The following is a 14,481-nucleotide window of genomic DNA, read 5'->3' as shown; positions in this document are numbered from 1 at the left end:
TCCCTGTATGCCACTGGTAATATTCTTAGTAACTTGGGTAATAAGAATCCAAATAGGTGATCTAGGGTTTTTTACCACACTCCTGGAGAAAAAAAGGAAGGTCCGCTGCTGGAGGGTTAAGAAATGTCATATCCTGTCCTAGCTGGTTTTGCTCAGTGGATAATGCCTCGGCCTGCCCACTGCTGGGTCTGGGTTCAATTCTGACTAAGGGCATGTACCTAGGTTGCAGGCTCCTCCCTGGCCTGGGCCCAGGTCAGGGCTCATGCAGGAGGCAACCAATCAAAGTGTTCCTCTCAGTTTGATGTTACTCTCTGTCTTTCACTTTCTCTTCCACATTCTCTAAAAATCAATGGAAACATATCCTCAGGTGAGGATAAAAAATATAATAAATGTCATATCCTATGAAAGACACATCTTGAAAATGCCTAAAGAAAGTTGTCATTTTTTCACGGTAAAGGGACTGGAGTCCATGTTGATGAAAACACCTTGGTGGCTGCGGTGACTGGCAGTAGCTGCAACAGCGGGGTGATGGGGCTGGTGCCTTCCCCTGACCAGCCTGGTCGCCTCCCAAAAAGGGAGGCCAGACTGTGGCTTAGGCCCGCTCCCCAAGGGGAGCAGGGAGCAGGGAGTAGGACATCCCCTGAGGGTTCCCAGTATGTGATAGGGGGCAAGCTGGGCTGAGGGACCCACCCCCTCCAGTGCACAAATTTTTGTGCACTGGGCCTCTAGTATACATATATTTTGTTTTTGTTTTTCTTTAAATTGTTTCACCAAATGTGTGAAGAGGCCTCTCATCTATATTTTATTATTGAGGAAACTAGAGGCCTAGTGCACGAATTCATGCATGGGTAGGGTACCTCTGGGTGGCCTGCAGGGATAGGGCCAAAACCCACAGTCCAACGCCATTTGCAGCTCCTACCTGCCATTCTTGCTCATCCCGGCCCCACTGTGCCTGCCGCGGGCTTGCACCCAATCAGTCCCAATCAGGAGAGGCTCGCGCTGCCACACCAGCACTCACCATCCATGAGCCCTGCGTCTGGCGCCCTCCCAAGGGGATTGGCCTGCGGGATGGGGCTGAAACAGGCTCTCTGACATCATCTGAGGGGTCCCAGATTGTGAGAGGGCACAGGCCAGGCTGAAGGACCCCACCAGTGTACGATCGGGCCATGGAGGGACCACGGGAGGACTTCAGGGCATGTCTGGCCCATCTCTCTCAGTCCCGATTGGCCAGACCCCAGCAGCAACCTAACCTACCAGTTGGAGCATCTGCCCCCTGGTGATCAGTGCACGTCATAGCAAGCAGTTGAGCAGCCTTAGCATATCATTAGTATATTACACTTTGATTGGTTGTTCGGTGGTTCTGCCGTTTGGTCTATTTGCATATTACCTTTTTATTATATAGGACTAGAGGCCTGGCGCACAAAAATTTGTGCCCTCGGGGGGTCCCTCAGCCCAGCCTGTGCCCTCTCACAGTCTGGGACCCCTCAGGGGATGTCCACCTGCTGGCTTAGGCCCACTCCTTGGGGATCAGGCCTAAGCTGGCAGTCAGACATCCCTCTGGCAGCCTGGGAGCCCTTAGGGGATGTCCACTTGCCAGTGGGGAGCAGGCCTAAGCTGCAGTTGGACATCCTTAGCGCTGCTGAGGAGGCGGGAGAGGCTCCCACTGCCACCTCTGTACTGGCAGCCTGCCTTGTGGCTGAACAGAGCTCCCCCTGTGGGAGCGTACTGACCACCAGGGGGCAGCTTTTGCATTGAGCGTCTGCCCCCTGGTGGTCAGTGTGTGTCATGGTGACCAGTCATTCCCAGTCGTTCTGCTGTTAGGGTAAATTTGCATATTACCCTTTCATTATATAGGATAGAGGTCTGGTGCACGGGTGGGGGCCAGCTGGTTTGCCCTGAAGGGTGTCCTGGATCATGGTGGGGGTCCCACTGGGGTGCCTGGCCAGCCTGGGTGAGGGGCTGATGGCTGTTTTCAGGCTGGCCAAGCCCCCCAGCAGGGATCCTCACCCCATGGGGGTGTGGTCAGTCTGGGTGAGGGGCTGAGGGCCATTTTCAGGCTACCCATAGCCCCTTCGGGGGGTGGGGGTCCTGCTGGGGTGCCTGGCCAGCCTGGGTGAGGGGCTGATGGCCGTTTTCAGGTTGGCCACGCCCCCCAGCGACCCAATTGAAACTTTGTAGCCTTGAGCGGATCCCTGGCAACCCAGGCTCCCAGCCCCTCCTTGAGCGGAGGCCACAGCCAGCCGGAAGCAGGTATCTGGGATTTATTTATCTTCTATAATTGAAACTTTGTAGCCTTGAGCGGAGCCCAGGTCCGGCCAGGGCAAGCAGGAAGCTTGGCTTCCTCCATCACCAGGGTCAATCCAAGCCTCCTGCTCACTCCAGCTTGGTGGCCGCCACCATCTTAGTTGGGTTAATTTGCATATTCGATCCTGATTGGCTGGTGGGTGTAGCGGAGTGATGGAGTGATGGTTAATTTGCATGTTTCTCTTTTATTATTGTAGGTAGTCATTTGGGACATGTTTCTCTCTCCTTATTTTGACAGCCTCCCTGTGTTTGTGTCTATGTATTGGGTAGAGCTGCTATATCTCCCAGTCATGGTAGTGTGTCCTTATGTAGTAGGTGTCCTGTGGGGTATGTGTCACGTCTTCACTCTCAGGTGGTGCTCTAGGGGCCTAAAATATTCCAGAACCAAGGTGTGGACTCTGCTCTCAGATGGCTGAGCGGTGATGAAATTATCGTACAGAGAGGAGACCTGCTATAGGCAGGGTCCCAAGTAATTAAAATCATAGCCTTATCTCTCTTCCACAACAATTATAACCTCTTTTCCCTTTTCTGACCCTCATGCTTTTTGAGGATATCAAGGATTAATTCACATTTCCCAGGGCAAAGCAAACTCAGTGCTTAGAGAGTAGACAGTATGGACCCAACCTTGGCTGTGCTGAAAAGATCTCCAACTTGCCCTGGCTTGTTTGGCTCAGTGGATAGAGCGTCAGCCTGCAGACTGAAGGGTCCCAGGTTTGATTCCAGTCAGGGGCATATGCCCGGGTTGTGGGCTTGATCCCCAGTAGAGGACGTGCAGGAGGCAGCCGATCAATAATTCTCTCTCATTGATGTTTCTATCTCTCTCTTCCTCTCCCTTCCTCTCTGAAATCAATAAAAATATATTAAAAAAAGATCTCCCACTTGGACAGACTTCCACAAAGATCTGGTCATCATGTCATTCATTGTGTCTCTTCAAGTTTCAAGTGACATTTTCACAATCTTATGAGTGGGTCACTTGCTACTCAAAGATTGCTGTCACAAAGATGTGGACACATGATGGACAGTTATCTCTAATTCGTTACACAGAGGGTCAATATTATTTTGCCCAGAAGATTATTCATGACTGAAGAGATAGTGAAAAAGACAGATGGACAAGGACAAGGGTTGAACACATTATTTTTCATGTCTGTTTTACTCACAGGGGACATTTTTGGTTCAACCTATATTTGGTACTGGTGGTAGATTCTCATTAGCTTCCAAATGAAATAAATGAAGAAAAGCAAGTAAATATTTCCTCAAGAAATCTTACATTGCCCTTGCCGGATAGCTCAGTTGGTTAGAGTCGTCCCAGTTCTCCAAGGTTGGGGGTCTGTCTGATCCTGGATCAGGTTATATATAAAAATCAAGCATCAATAAGTGGAACAACAAACTGATGTTTCTCTCTCCCCCTCTCAAATCAATAAATAAAAATTAAAAATATAAAAAATAAATCTTATGATGTCAGAAAACGTTATAGAGAAAGCCACCTAGCCCTAACCGGTTTGGCTCAGTGGATAGAGCGCCAGCCTGCGGACTGAAGGGTCCCCGGTTCGATTCTGGTCAAGGGCATGTACCTTCGTTGTGGGCACATCCCCAGGAGAGGGTATGCAGGAGGCAGCTGATGGATGCTTCTCTCTCATCGATGTTTCTAACTCTCTATCCCTCTCCCTTCCTCTCTGTAAAAAATCAATAAAATATATTTAAAAAAAAAAAAAAAGAAAGCCACCTAGTAAAGAAACCTTTGAGGCCATGCAGTGTAATTGTTCCAAGCAGACACGCACTGACCCCTGGTGGCTTAGTGAGAAATGGCATGAGTGATGCAGGGCTCACTCATGGTTCTGTTAATAATAGAGGCTAACACAAAACTGACACATCTTTTCAGGCTTGCTTTTAGATCAAATTACGTTCTGTAAGATTTAATGTTTATGGGGGTACATTCCAATGCAAGTTATTTTCTTGGCATTTCTCACCATAGAAAGCATTAGACAGTTGTTGAGTGCAGTATTTCAGGGATTATTTTATGGGCACCTGAGTCATGCCCAGGGTCCCACCACAACAAATAGGAAAAGAAAGTGTTAGAAATAACTTGTCTACCTCACCACACTGTGTGCTTGCTTTGAAAAAAAAAATAATATATATATATATATTGTGACCAAATGACCGGTCTACTGGTCACTGTGATGCACACTGACCACCAGGGGACAGATGCTCAACGCACAGGATCAGGCTCCCTCCTGTCTGGATAGGGCCTGCAGGGATCAGGCCAAAACCAGCTATCCAACATCCTCTGAGAGGTCCTGGATTGCAAGAGGGCACAGGCCAGGCAGAGGGACCCCACGGGTGCATGAATCCATGCACCGGGCCTCTAGTATTAGTATAACCAAAACATAATTACAAAATCCTCCTGATCATACCAACAGGACAATATTTTTAATTGGAAGATTACAACTCAACATACCTCTAATGCCATCTAAATTCATAGTTTTTTTAAAAATGGGATTACCCTATATTTCTAGTCTGTTTTTCACTTTACATTAGCAATTATGCCATCCCTATTATTTTTTCCAAAATATATGTTTCATTGCTGCATAGTATTTATTCTAAAATCTTGTACCTGAGTGACCTGCTTCTATGTTTCCTGCTGCCATCTTCCCTCAGCCACCAGATTCACTTTTTCTTTTTTTTAATTGTTTTAAATATATATTTTTTTTTTTTTGATTTCAGAGAGGAAGGGAGACAGGGAGAGAGAAACATCAATAATAAGAGAGAATCTTGGGTGTGGAGAGAGCAGAGCGCCTGAAGAATGGCTTCTCTGTGTACAACACATCCAACAGCAACTTGGGCTTACTCCTCACAGTGGCAGAATACTATGGCCTTCCTGTGACATTACGCCCTATACATAAAAAAAAAAAAAAAAAAAAAATAAGAGAGAATCATTGATTGGCTGCCTCCATGCCCTACACTGGGGATCAAGCCCACAACCCGGGCATGTGCCCTGACCAGGAATCTAACCCTGACCTCCTGGTTCATAGGTCAATGCTCAACCACTGAGTCACGCCAGCCAAGCCCAGATCTCCTTTTTTCTTTGAACATGGACTTAACCAACAGCCATCCGATCATTTTCTCCCAGGATGTCAGGCACTTCACACCATGTTTTATTGTTTTCATTTGATGTGGAGCTTCTCTAAGGAAAAATGCTCAGTCAAATTGCATTTCAGCCCTTGGTACTGTTCTTGGCATATGGTAAATACTCATTACTGATTTGGAAAATATTATGAATCTCAATGAGTTACTCACTGTGGCAGAGAATTTGAGCTCTCCACCGAAATCCATTTCTCTTTTGAGGAAGCACAGCTGAACTGCCTCTCTTGGCCTTCCTTGTGGCCACAAGCCAGTGTCGTTTGCTGCCGATGAAAAAGAAAATTGGTGCCAGTGAAAACCTAGCTTATGAAATGCTCTCATAAATTAGTGTGGTGAGCACACAATATAATATACAGATGGTGCATTATAGAATTGTGCACCTGAAACCTATAATTTTATTAACCAGTGTCACCCCAATAAGTTCAACTTAAAAAAAGAAATGCTCTCATACATTTCTTCATGGTCTGATAGATGCAGAAGGCATGGGTGTCCTAGGAATGGAGAAGCCACAGGGTGGAAAAATTCTGAATCAGCATGTCTCTCCAAGCTCAACACCCACCTAGAATGGCATTTGCAATCATGTAATGATGTGTCAAGTTATAGGAGTTACGTGGTCATGCAGCGTAACCTGGAATGGTGACATGGTTCAGCTGCTCCTCCAGCAGCCATCTGGTGCCAAGATACAGCCTTGAGGACAAACACCAGCTAGTAAGTGTTGGGGCAGAAAACAGATGATGGCCTCCTGTTAGGGTGGGCAGTCGATGCTCAGCAGGGACTGTCCATGTCCATAGGTCACTTCCATGATAATGACAAGAATCGTCCTCTTGTCTGTGCTGGTATCCTGATTCCTGCGCTGTATAGGGAAATTCAATATTAAAGGAAGAAGTAGCTCCACCTTGAAAACCTGTGTCAATCTGGACAAGTCACTTCCCATTCCTGGGACACATTTTCCTATCTGCAGGGGTGATATTGCCAATAGGATTCTGAAGACCCTGAGCTATGACCCACTTCACATCTGTGCCATTCTTTAGTAGTCATCAAGCCAGTTTCTCTTTGGGGAACTGCACTTGCTCCTCCATCTACAAGTGAGTCAAGTAATCCTTCACTGGATGCAAAATCTGCAGAGCCATTGGAGCACCTCTACGCTTTGAGGAAGGTCAGGGTGCTCCTGGCGCCTCCACAAAGGCAATCACAAGGAGCTGGACCGCCTTTCTCAGGATTCAAGTTTTAGCAGTTCCTCCCATAAAAATTTGAGAGCTTGCAGTTAAAACCCGAGAGTTCCATAGGCTCAGGAATGTTACTGTCTGTTTTCCGTCATAGACTCCCAAAGAGATGGAATATGTTCTCTACTCTGGTGGTCCTTCTGAGTTGGAGGGCAAGGATGCAGAAAATTGGGCCTGAATCACTGCCCCAGACCTGATGAGAAGGCTTCATGAGTGATCTAGTTATCCCAGAGCAATGTGGACATAAGGAAAACGGGAAGCTTCTAAGATACCACTTAAAACCTCCCAGATAATGTAGGTCCTGCTGTTTTGTCCCCCAGCTCAGGGTGCAGTACTAGCGCTGACCACCAGGGGCGTCTTGAGTCCAGTGGGTACAGCTGGAGTAAATGGAGCAGGAGTGTCACCTGGCCCCTTGTTTTCCTCTTCCTGTTCCTGCACGACATATGGCTCCTTTTTTTTTATTTTAATGTTTTTATTGATTTTAGAGAGAGGAACAGAGAGGGATAGAGAGATAGAAACATGGATGAGAGAAACAGCGATCTGCTAACTGCCTCCTGCACACCCGCTACTGGGGATCGAGCCAGAAATCCGGCATGTGCCCTGACCAGGAATTGAACCTATGACCTCTTGGTTCATGGATTGACGCTCAACTGCTGAGCCACACCAGCTGAGTGGTTCTTAATATTAGCATCCCTTCCTAATATATGATCTGGTTAGTGGTGGAGTGTATCATCTTTCTTGTTTCAGCAACCATGCCCAGAACATACGAAATGTGCTTGTGCTGAAGTAAATAAACAGTGGCTCACCCTAAAGCAGCGGTTCTCAACCTGTGGGTCGCCAACCTGTGGGTCGCGACCCCTTTGGGGGTCGAACAACCCTTTCACAGGGGTCGCCTAAGACCATCTGAAAACACATTATAATTACATATTTTTTTGTGATTAATCACTATGCTTTAATTATGTTCAATTTGTAACAATGAAAATACATCCTGCATATCAGATATTTACATAACGATTCATAACAGTAGCAAAATTACAGTTCTGAAGTAGCAACGAAAATAATTTTATGGTTGGGGGTCACCACAACATGAGGAACTGTATTAAAGGGTCGCGGAATTAGGAAAGTTGAGAACCACTGCCTAAAGCAGGGGTCCTCAAACTTTTTAAAAGGGACCAGTTCACTATCCCTCAGACCGTTGGAGGGCCGGACTATAGTTTAAAAAAAAACTATGAACAAATTCCTATGCACACTGCACATATCTTATTTTGAAGTAAAAAAATAAAACGGGAACAAATACAATGTTTGTATTTGCATGTGGCCCGCAGGCCACAGTTTGAGGACCTCTGGCCTAAATGAATGTCCTTGCCCACCACAGTCTGGCAGGCAAGATGGACAGATCCATGAACAAAATCAAATAACACAGAGCCAGTGCCACTTAGGAATGCAGCAGGGAGCCACCAGGGGTGCTGGGTTCCCTCAGGTGAGGGAGTCTGAAAAAACTCCAAGATAAGATCTATATTTTCAGCCACATGAGAGAAAAGAGCCAGTGCTACACAAGACTGAGAATATTTAACCTGAAAAGAAGCCACACTGAGCAAAGACTGGGAAGAAAAAATATATTTGGACAGAAAATCAGAAAACAGGCCACTGTGGATGCAGGGAGCTTGGAAAGAGAAAGCAGGTAGACAGAGGTGAGCAAGGTTAAAGCCCAGAGTGGGTACAGCCACATACTAATCTATTGCTGTGTGGAAACATTACCCCACACTTAGTGTCTTCACCTACAAACACCTATTCTCTCACCGTTTCTTTGGACGAGAAACCCAGCGCGGCTCAGTGGAGGCTGCTGCCAGTGTCTCTGCTTCTGAAGCACTGGTCTCAACTGTGCTTCACTCAGGGCCTCAGCTCACTCAGGGAACTAGTGGGCTTCAGTGTGGATTGGAGACCTGACCTCGCTCTGTCTTCTGGTCTGACTCAGATTGAGGCCGCCTGGTTCTCACCTGACAGCAACTCATAGCACAGAAGCTCATTTCCCGGGTTGACGGGTCTGAGAGAGAGTTCTAGGGAGAAAACAGGTCTGCGTGACCAACTGGCTCAGCATTGACTTTTTACAACCACATTTTAGAAATAACATTGGGTAATTTTTCTGTTTCTCTAGAATCACTTAAATCACTGCACTCAAAGGGAGGTCTTTTTCAAAACTGGACTTGGCTGCACCAGACCTTCCCAGGCAGCTGTGGACTGGAGTGTTGGTGATACTCAGTATCATGCCATGCCCAGGATCACAGACTGGTCAGAGTGCAGCCCAGGTATGAATCCTGCCCTGTGTTCTCGAAGTGGAGTCCCGTTGGCACCTGGGGCCTTCTCAGGGGCTCAGGATAAGGCTGTGCTGCTGTAACCAGGTACAGACATGGAGAGGTCATGACCCCTGCCAGCACCTCACCAGTGTAAATCCAGCCGTGACACCTTTACGCTGAGCTCACACTTACGCAGTTCTGAATCTTATTCCTTATTCCATACTTAAGTAATCGAGTCCCACATAGAGTTTGGGACTGGACAGGGTATATGACATGCAGGCTCCAGAGAAGAGTGTGCTCCAACCTGCCAAGTTCAGGCTCTGTACCCTACCATAGGTTTGGCATTAAAAATCAGAAATCTGAATGTTTGAGGAAGTCATTGCCTATTCCTCCTTAGGTGGGGTGTTTTCCTTGGGCATCCAGACCATTGGCCTCAAAACATACACACACACACACACACACACACACACACACACACACACGAAGAGGAGCATACACCTGAGTTAAGAAGAAGAAGAAATGAAAGGTTGGAAGAACTACATACATGTGACAGCTCTCCTTCAATTTTATAGGTATTACTTCACATATGACCCTAAAGAGTACATCTAGAATAATCTCCATTGTGCAGACAGGAGACAGACAGGCCATGAGATACACAATGGCTTATCCAGAATCCAAAGAGGTAAGAATTCAGGGTTGAATCTGAACACAAGTCTGTTTTAAAACTGGACCTGGCTGCTAGACCTTCCCAGGCGGCTGTGGACAGAGGAGTGTTGGTGATACTCAGTAGAGAGATGGTTTTGCATGGACAAGTGGCTTAGAAGTGAGGAGTTGAGAAGACTATTTGGATACCTATGATTTGAGAATCAGACTCAAGAAAGGAACTTGAGGAAGTGAAGTCACTTCCTTGGTATTTAGTAACTGACCACAACAGAACTTGGAACCCCTGTCACCAGGCACCTACATTCCAGTAACAGCCAGCTCACTTGGAAAGAGTCACTAGATAGTGAAAGATGTTGTTTTGCTGGTTTCAGAATTCCCAAGGCCCTGGCTTTTGGAAACCCCAGAGTGAGAGCCTTCCCTGATACTGCAGACTGGCTGGATCCTCTCAAAATATCTGCCCATTTCCCAGGAGGTCCTAAGGTAGCACTGGGTGACCATGAACAGGCCAATTCAGACCATGCTGCCTTTGTGAGTCCTTTCTGGGCAGCTCCCATAGAATCCCTTCTATGTGCCACAAAGAGGGACATAAAGACAGGGCCTGCCTTGAGCAAGAACAGGTACATAACCTGGTGGTCCTGTCCGAATTACATCCCAGGACAGGGCTTGGGGAGTGGAAATGGGGATTGCTGATGGGCCTCTTGTCTGTACCAATGCACTTGCAAGGCCCTGAATCTGTCCTATCTCTTCCCACTTTAGTGGACGTCTGAGCCAACACTTTGAGTGTGTGTGTGTGTGTGTGTGTGTGTGTGTGTGTGTTTACTGTCAGAGCGCAGGGCCTGTGTCTTTCCTGGAGTTGTGGGTGACTCAGCAATCACAACAGCACCAGAACCACAAACATGGTGACAGTAGGTCAACCAGAGGTGACAGACACAGAGGGTTCTCCACAGAATCAGAGGTGCACCCGTAGAGCTAAGGAGGATCAGGACAATCAGGGAGGCCAGAATAAGCAAGAGAAGGCAAAGCAGAATGGTGACTCTGGGAAACCCCTGGGCCCAGGTCTGTCCTGGCCTGAGGTGCACTGGGAAGGATAGTCTATAAAGAGCCTCGTCTTTATCACCTCACATCTGAACAACTCCAGAGTGTCTAAATTCCATACACATTCTCAACCTGTGACCCTGCGTCCCCAGTTGACTCACTGTAAGGTGTGTGCCACGTCTTCACTCTCAGGTGTTGGGCTAGGGCCTGAAATATTCCAGAACCAAGGTGTGGACTCACAAATGGCTGAGCAGTGATGAAAATATTGTATAGTGTGGAGACCTGCTGTAGGCAGGATGCCTGGTTATTAAACAATAACCTTCTCTCTCTTGCACAATTATAACCATTTTTTTACTCTTCTCACCCTGATGCTGTTTGAGGATATCAAGGACTTAATCCATGTTCCCCAGGGCAAAGCAGACTCAGCGCTGGGAGAGTAGATAGTATGGACCCACCCTTGACTGTGCTGAAAAGACCTCCCACTTGGACAGACTTCTGCTGAGATTTCCTGCCAACACATTCATTGTTTCTCTTCAAATTTCAGCAACATTTCCACAGTCTGATGAGTGGGCCTCTTGCCACTCAAAGATTCGTATCACAAAGAAGTGGTCACATAATAGACAGTTATCTCGAATAGTTTACGCAGAGGGTGAATTTTATTTTGCCCAGAGGTTTACACATGACCAGAGATAGTGAAAAGGATGGAGGTGGACATAGACAGGGGCTGGGCATTGCACTTTGTATCTGTTTTTGTCACAAGGGACGTTTTCCTCTCAAGTGCCCCAACCTATACGTGTTACTGGTAGTGGATTTCCATGAGCTTCCAAGTGAAATTGGCGAAGAAAAGCACATAAATATTCCTTTGAGAAATTCTCTGTTGTCCAAAATCACATTCCGATAAGGGTTAGCTAATAAAAGTACCTTCAGCCACAGCAGCGTCATTGTCCCAAGCAGACACGCACTGCTCCCTGGTGGCCCAGTGAGAATGGAGTGCTGCAGGGCTCGTGGTTCTGCCAGCAATAGAAGCCATCCCCGAACTGAGACATCTTTCCAGGCTTGCCTTTAGACCGAATTACATTCTGTAAGACTCAGTGTTTACTGAATTCCAGTGCAACTCATTGTCTTAACATTTCTCTCTATAAAACACAGAGGCCATTTCTCAAGTGCAATATTTTTGCGAGTGTTCATTGGGCACCTGAGTCATACCCAGAGTCCCACCACAGCAAATAGAAAAAGTGTTGGAAATGACTTATCTACCATACCACACAATGTGCTTGATTTTAAAAGTATCTACACTAATAAAAGAGAAACATGGTAATTGGCGTACGACCGCTACCCTTTTCATTGGCTAATCAGTGAGTGTATGCAAATAAACTGTCAGCCAAGATGGCGGCCGGCAGCCAGGCACTGAAGCGAGCATGAGGCTTGCTTGCTGCGGACTCCAACGGTTCCCCACCTCACTTGGGGGCCTCTCAGCTGCAACTCTAAGCAACTATATACTATGTTGCAAATAAAAAGCTAAACAAAACCCCAGAAATCAGCCGGACTGAAAGCCAGGCCGACAGAAACATTGTATCCATGTTTTCAGCAGCGAGGCCTCAGAGCTAAAGCTGGCCCAGAATTAAAAAAAAAAAGAGAGAAAACAAGGAGCGGTTGGAAGCTTTAGTCACTCGCCAGCCGGAAAAGAGCCCTCAGCCCCTCACCCAGACTGGCCAGGCACCCCAGTGGGGACCCCCACCCTGATCCAGGACACCCTTCAGGGCAAACCAGCCAGCCCCTACCCGTGCACCAGGCCTCTATTCTATATAGTAAAAGGGTAATATGCCTCCCAGCACCGGGATCAGCGGAGCAGCGAGGCTCCTGGCACTGGGATCAGCGTGACAGGGGGCAGCGCCCAAACCCCCTGATCGCCCTGTGGCTCTGTGTGTGACAGGGGGCGGGGCCACACCTCCCTATCCACCCTGCTCTGTTCGTGACAGGGGAAGGCACCCCAACCCCCTTATCAGCCCTGCTCTGTGCCTGACAGGGGGGAGCTCCCCAACCCCCTGATCGGCCCTGCTCTGTGTGTGACAGGGTGCGGCGCCCCAACCCCCCCCCCCCCCCCCCACGGGCCCTGCTCTGTGTGTGACAGGGTAGAGCCATAACCTCTCCATCGGCCCTGCCCCGAGTGTGACAGTGGTGGTGCCCCAACCCCCTGATCTGCCCTGCTCTGTGGGTGATAGAGGGTGGCGCCCAACCCCCCTCCATGGGCCTTGCTCTGTGTGTGACAGGGTAGAGCCATAACCTCCCCTTTGGCCCTGCCCTGAGTGTGACAGGGTGCAGCGCCCCAAACCCCTGATCCGCCCTGCTTTGTGTGTGACAGGGGGCGGTGCCCCAACTCCCCTATCTGCCCTACTCTGTGAATGACAGGGGGGAGCTCCTCAACCCCCTGATCGGCCCTGCTCTGTGCATGACAGGGGGGAGATCCCCAACCCCCTGATTGACCCTGCTCTATGTGTGACAGGGTACAGAGCCCCAACCCCCCTGATGGGCCCTGCTCTGTGAGTGACAGGGGGCAGCACCCCAATCCCCTGATTGGCCCTGTTCTGTGAGTGACAGGGGGCAGCGCCCCAATCCCCTGATTGGCCCTGTTCTGTGAGTGACAGGGGGAAGCGCCCCAACCCCCTGATCGGCCCTGCTCTGTGCGTGACAGGGGGTGGCGCCGCAACCTCCCCATCGACCCTGCCTTGAGTGTGACAGGGGGCGGTGCCCCATCCCCCCAATCGGCCCTACCCTGAGTGTGACTGAGGGTGGCATCGCAACCTCCCGATCCGCCCTGCTCTGTGCATGACAGGGGGCTGTGCCCCAACTCCCCAATCGGCCCTGCTCTGAGCCTGACCAGGGGCTGCACTTAGGGATTGGGCGTGCCTTCTGCCACCTGGGAGCAGGCCTAAGCCAGCAGGTCGTTATCTCCCGAGGGGTCCCAGACTGCGAGAGGGCACAGGCGGGGATGGGGAACCCCCCTCCCCCCGCCCCCCGAGTGCACAAATTTTTGTGCACCGGGCCTCTAGTATTAGTATAACAACCAAAGCATATTTATGAAATCTTCCCAATCATATCAACAAGAAAATACTTTTAATTGGAAGATTACAACTCAACATATCTCTATAATAACATCTAAATTCAGAGTTGTTTTTTTAAATGGGATTACCCTACATCCCCAGTCATTTTTTCACTTCATATAAGCAATTATCCCATTCCTATTGAGTTCTCATATAAATGTTTTATAGCTGCATAGTATCCATTATAATCTTATACAAGTGACCTGCTTCTACGGTTCCTGCTGCCATCTTTCTTCAGCCACCAAATCCCCGTTTTCCAAGAAAGAGGAAAAAATAGGGTAGGAAATGGTGTTCCAGAACTCAAGAGATAATGGCTTCAAGTAGGGGATAGTGTTCAACTGTGCCAAATGCTGCAGGGAGCAGTTAAATGGGGACTGAAGAGCATGAGTTTGGCAGGAGGTCATCATGACCTTGACCAAGCCGAGTTTTATGGCTTCAAGCCAGAGAGCAATGCTTGACCAAGTGCTAGGATAGGAATCTGTGTTGAACTGGCTAGAGGGAGATGGAGCATGAGGTGGTCACAGGATTCAAGAATATTTTCTCAATCCAAAAAATATATAATTTATGTGATATATATTACACAATATATATAATTTGTATAAAGAACATTTTGTAGATTTTATTTGTAATATGTTTATTAATTTTAGAGGGAGAGGAAGAGAAATATTGACTGATTGCCTCCCTTGCAAGCTATACCTTTGTTATCTTTAAAACATTTTCCCC

General features: G+C 48.0%; 1 non-coding gene across 1 annotated transcript; it reads left to right on the top strand.

Moving 5' to 3' along the window:
- Window positions 1-5,074: 5,074 nt before the first annotated feature.
- Window positions 5,075-5,202, top strand: LOC139007934 (small nucleolar RNA SNORA11). The gene has a single exon (XR_011471059.1). It is a non-coding gene; the product is annotated as a small nucleolar RNA SNORA11 (small nucleolar RNA).
- Window positions 5,203-14,481: the final 9,279 nt, after the last annotated feature.

This window comes from Myotis yumanensis, unplaced genomic scaffold (assembly GCF_028538775.1).
Source record: "Myotis yumanensis isolate MYYU_CA2020_CCGP unplaced genomic scaffold, mMyoYum1.0.hap1 SCAF_3, whole genome shotgun sequence".
Classification (NCBI taxonomy): Eukaryota; Metazoa; Chordata; class Mammalia; order Chiroptera; family Vespertilionidae; genus Myotis; species Myotis yumanensis.
The sequence above is the reverse complement of the archived record's forward strand: the minus strand, read 5'-3'. Positions and strand labels throughout refer to the sequence as shown.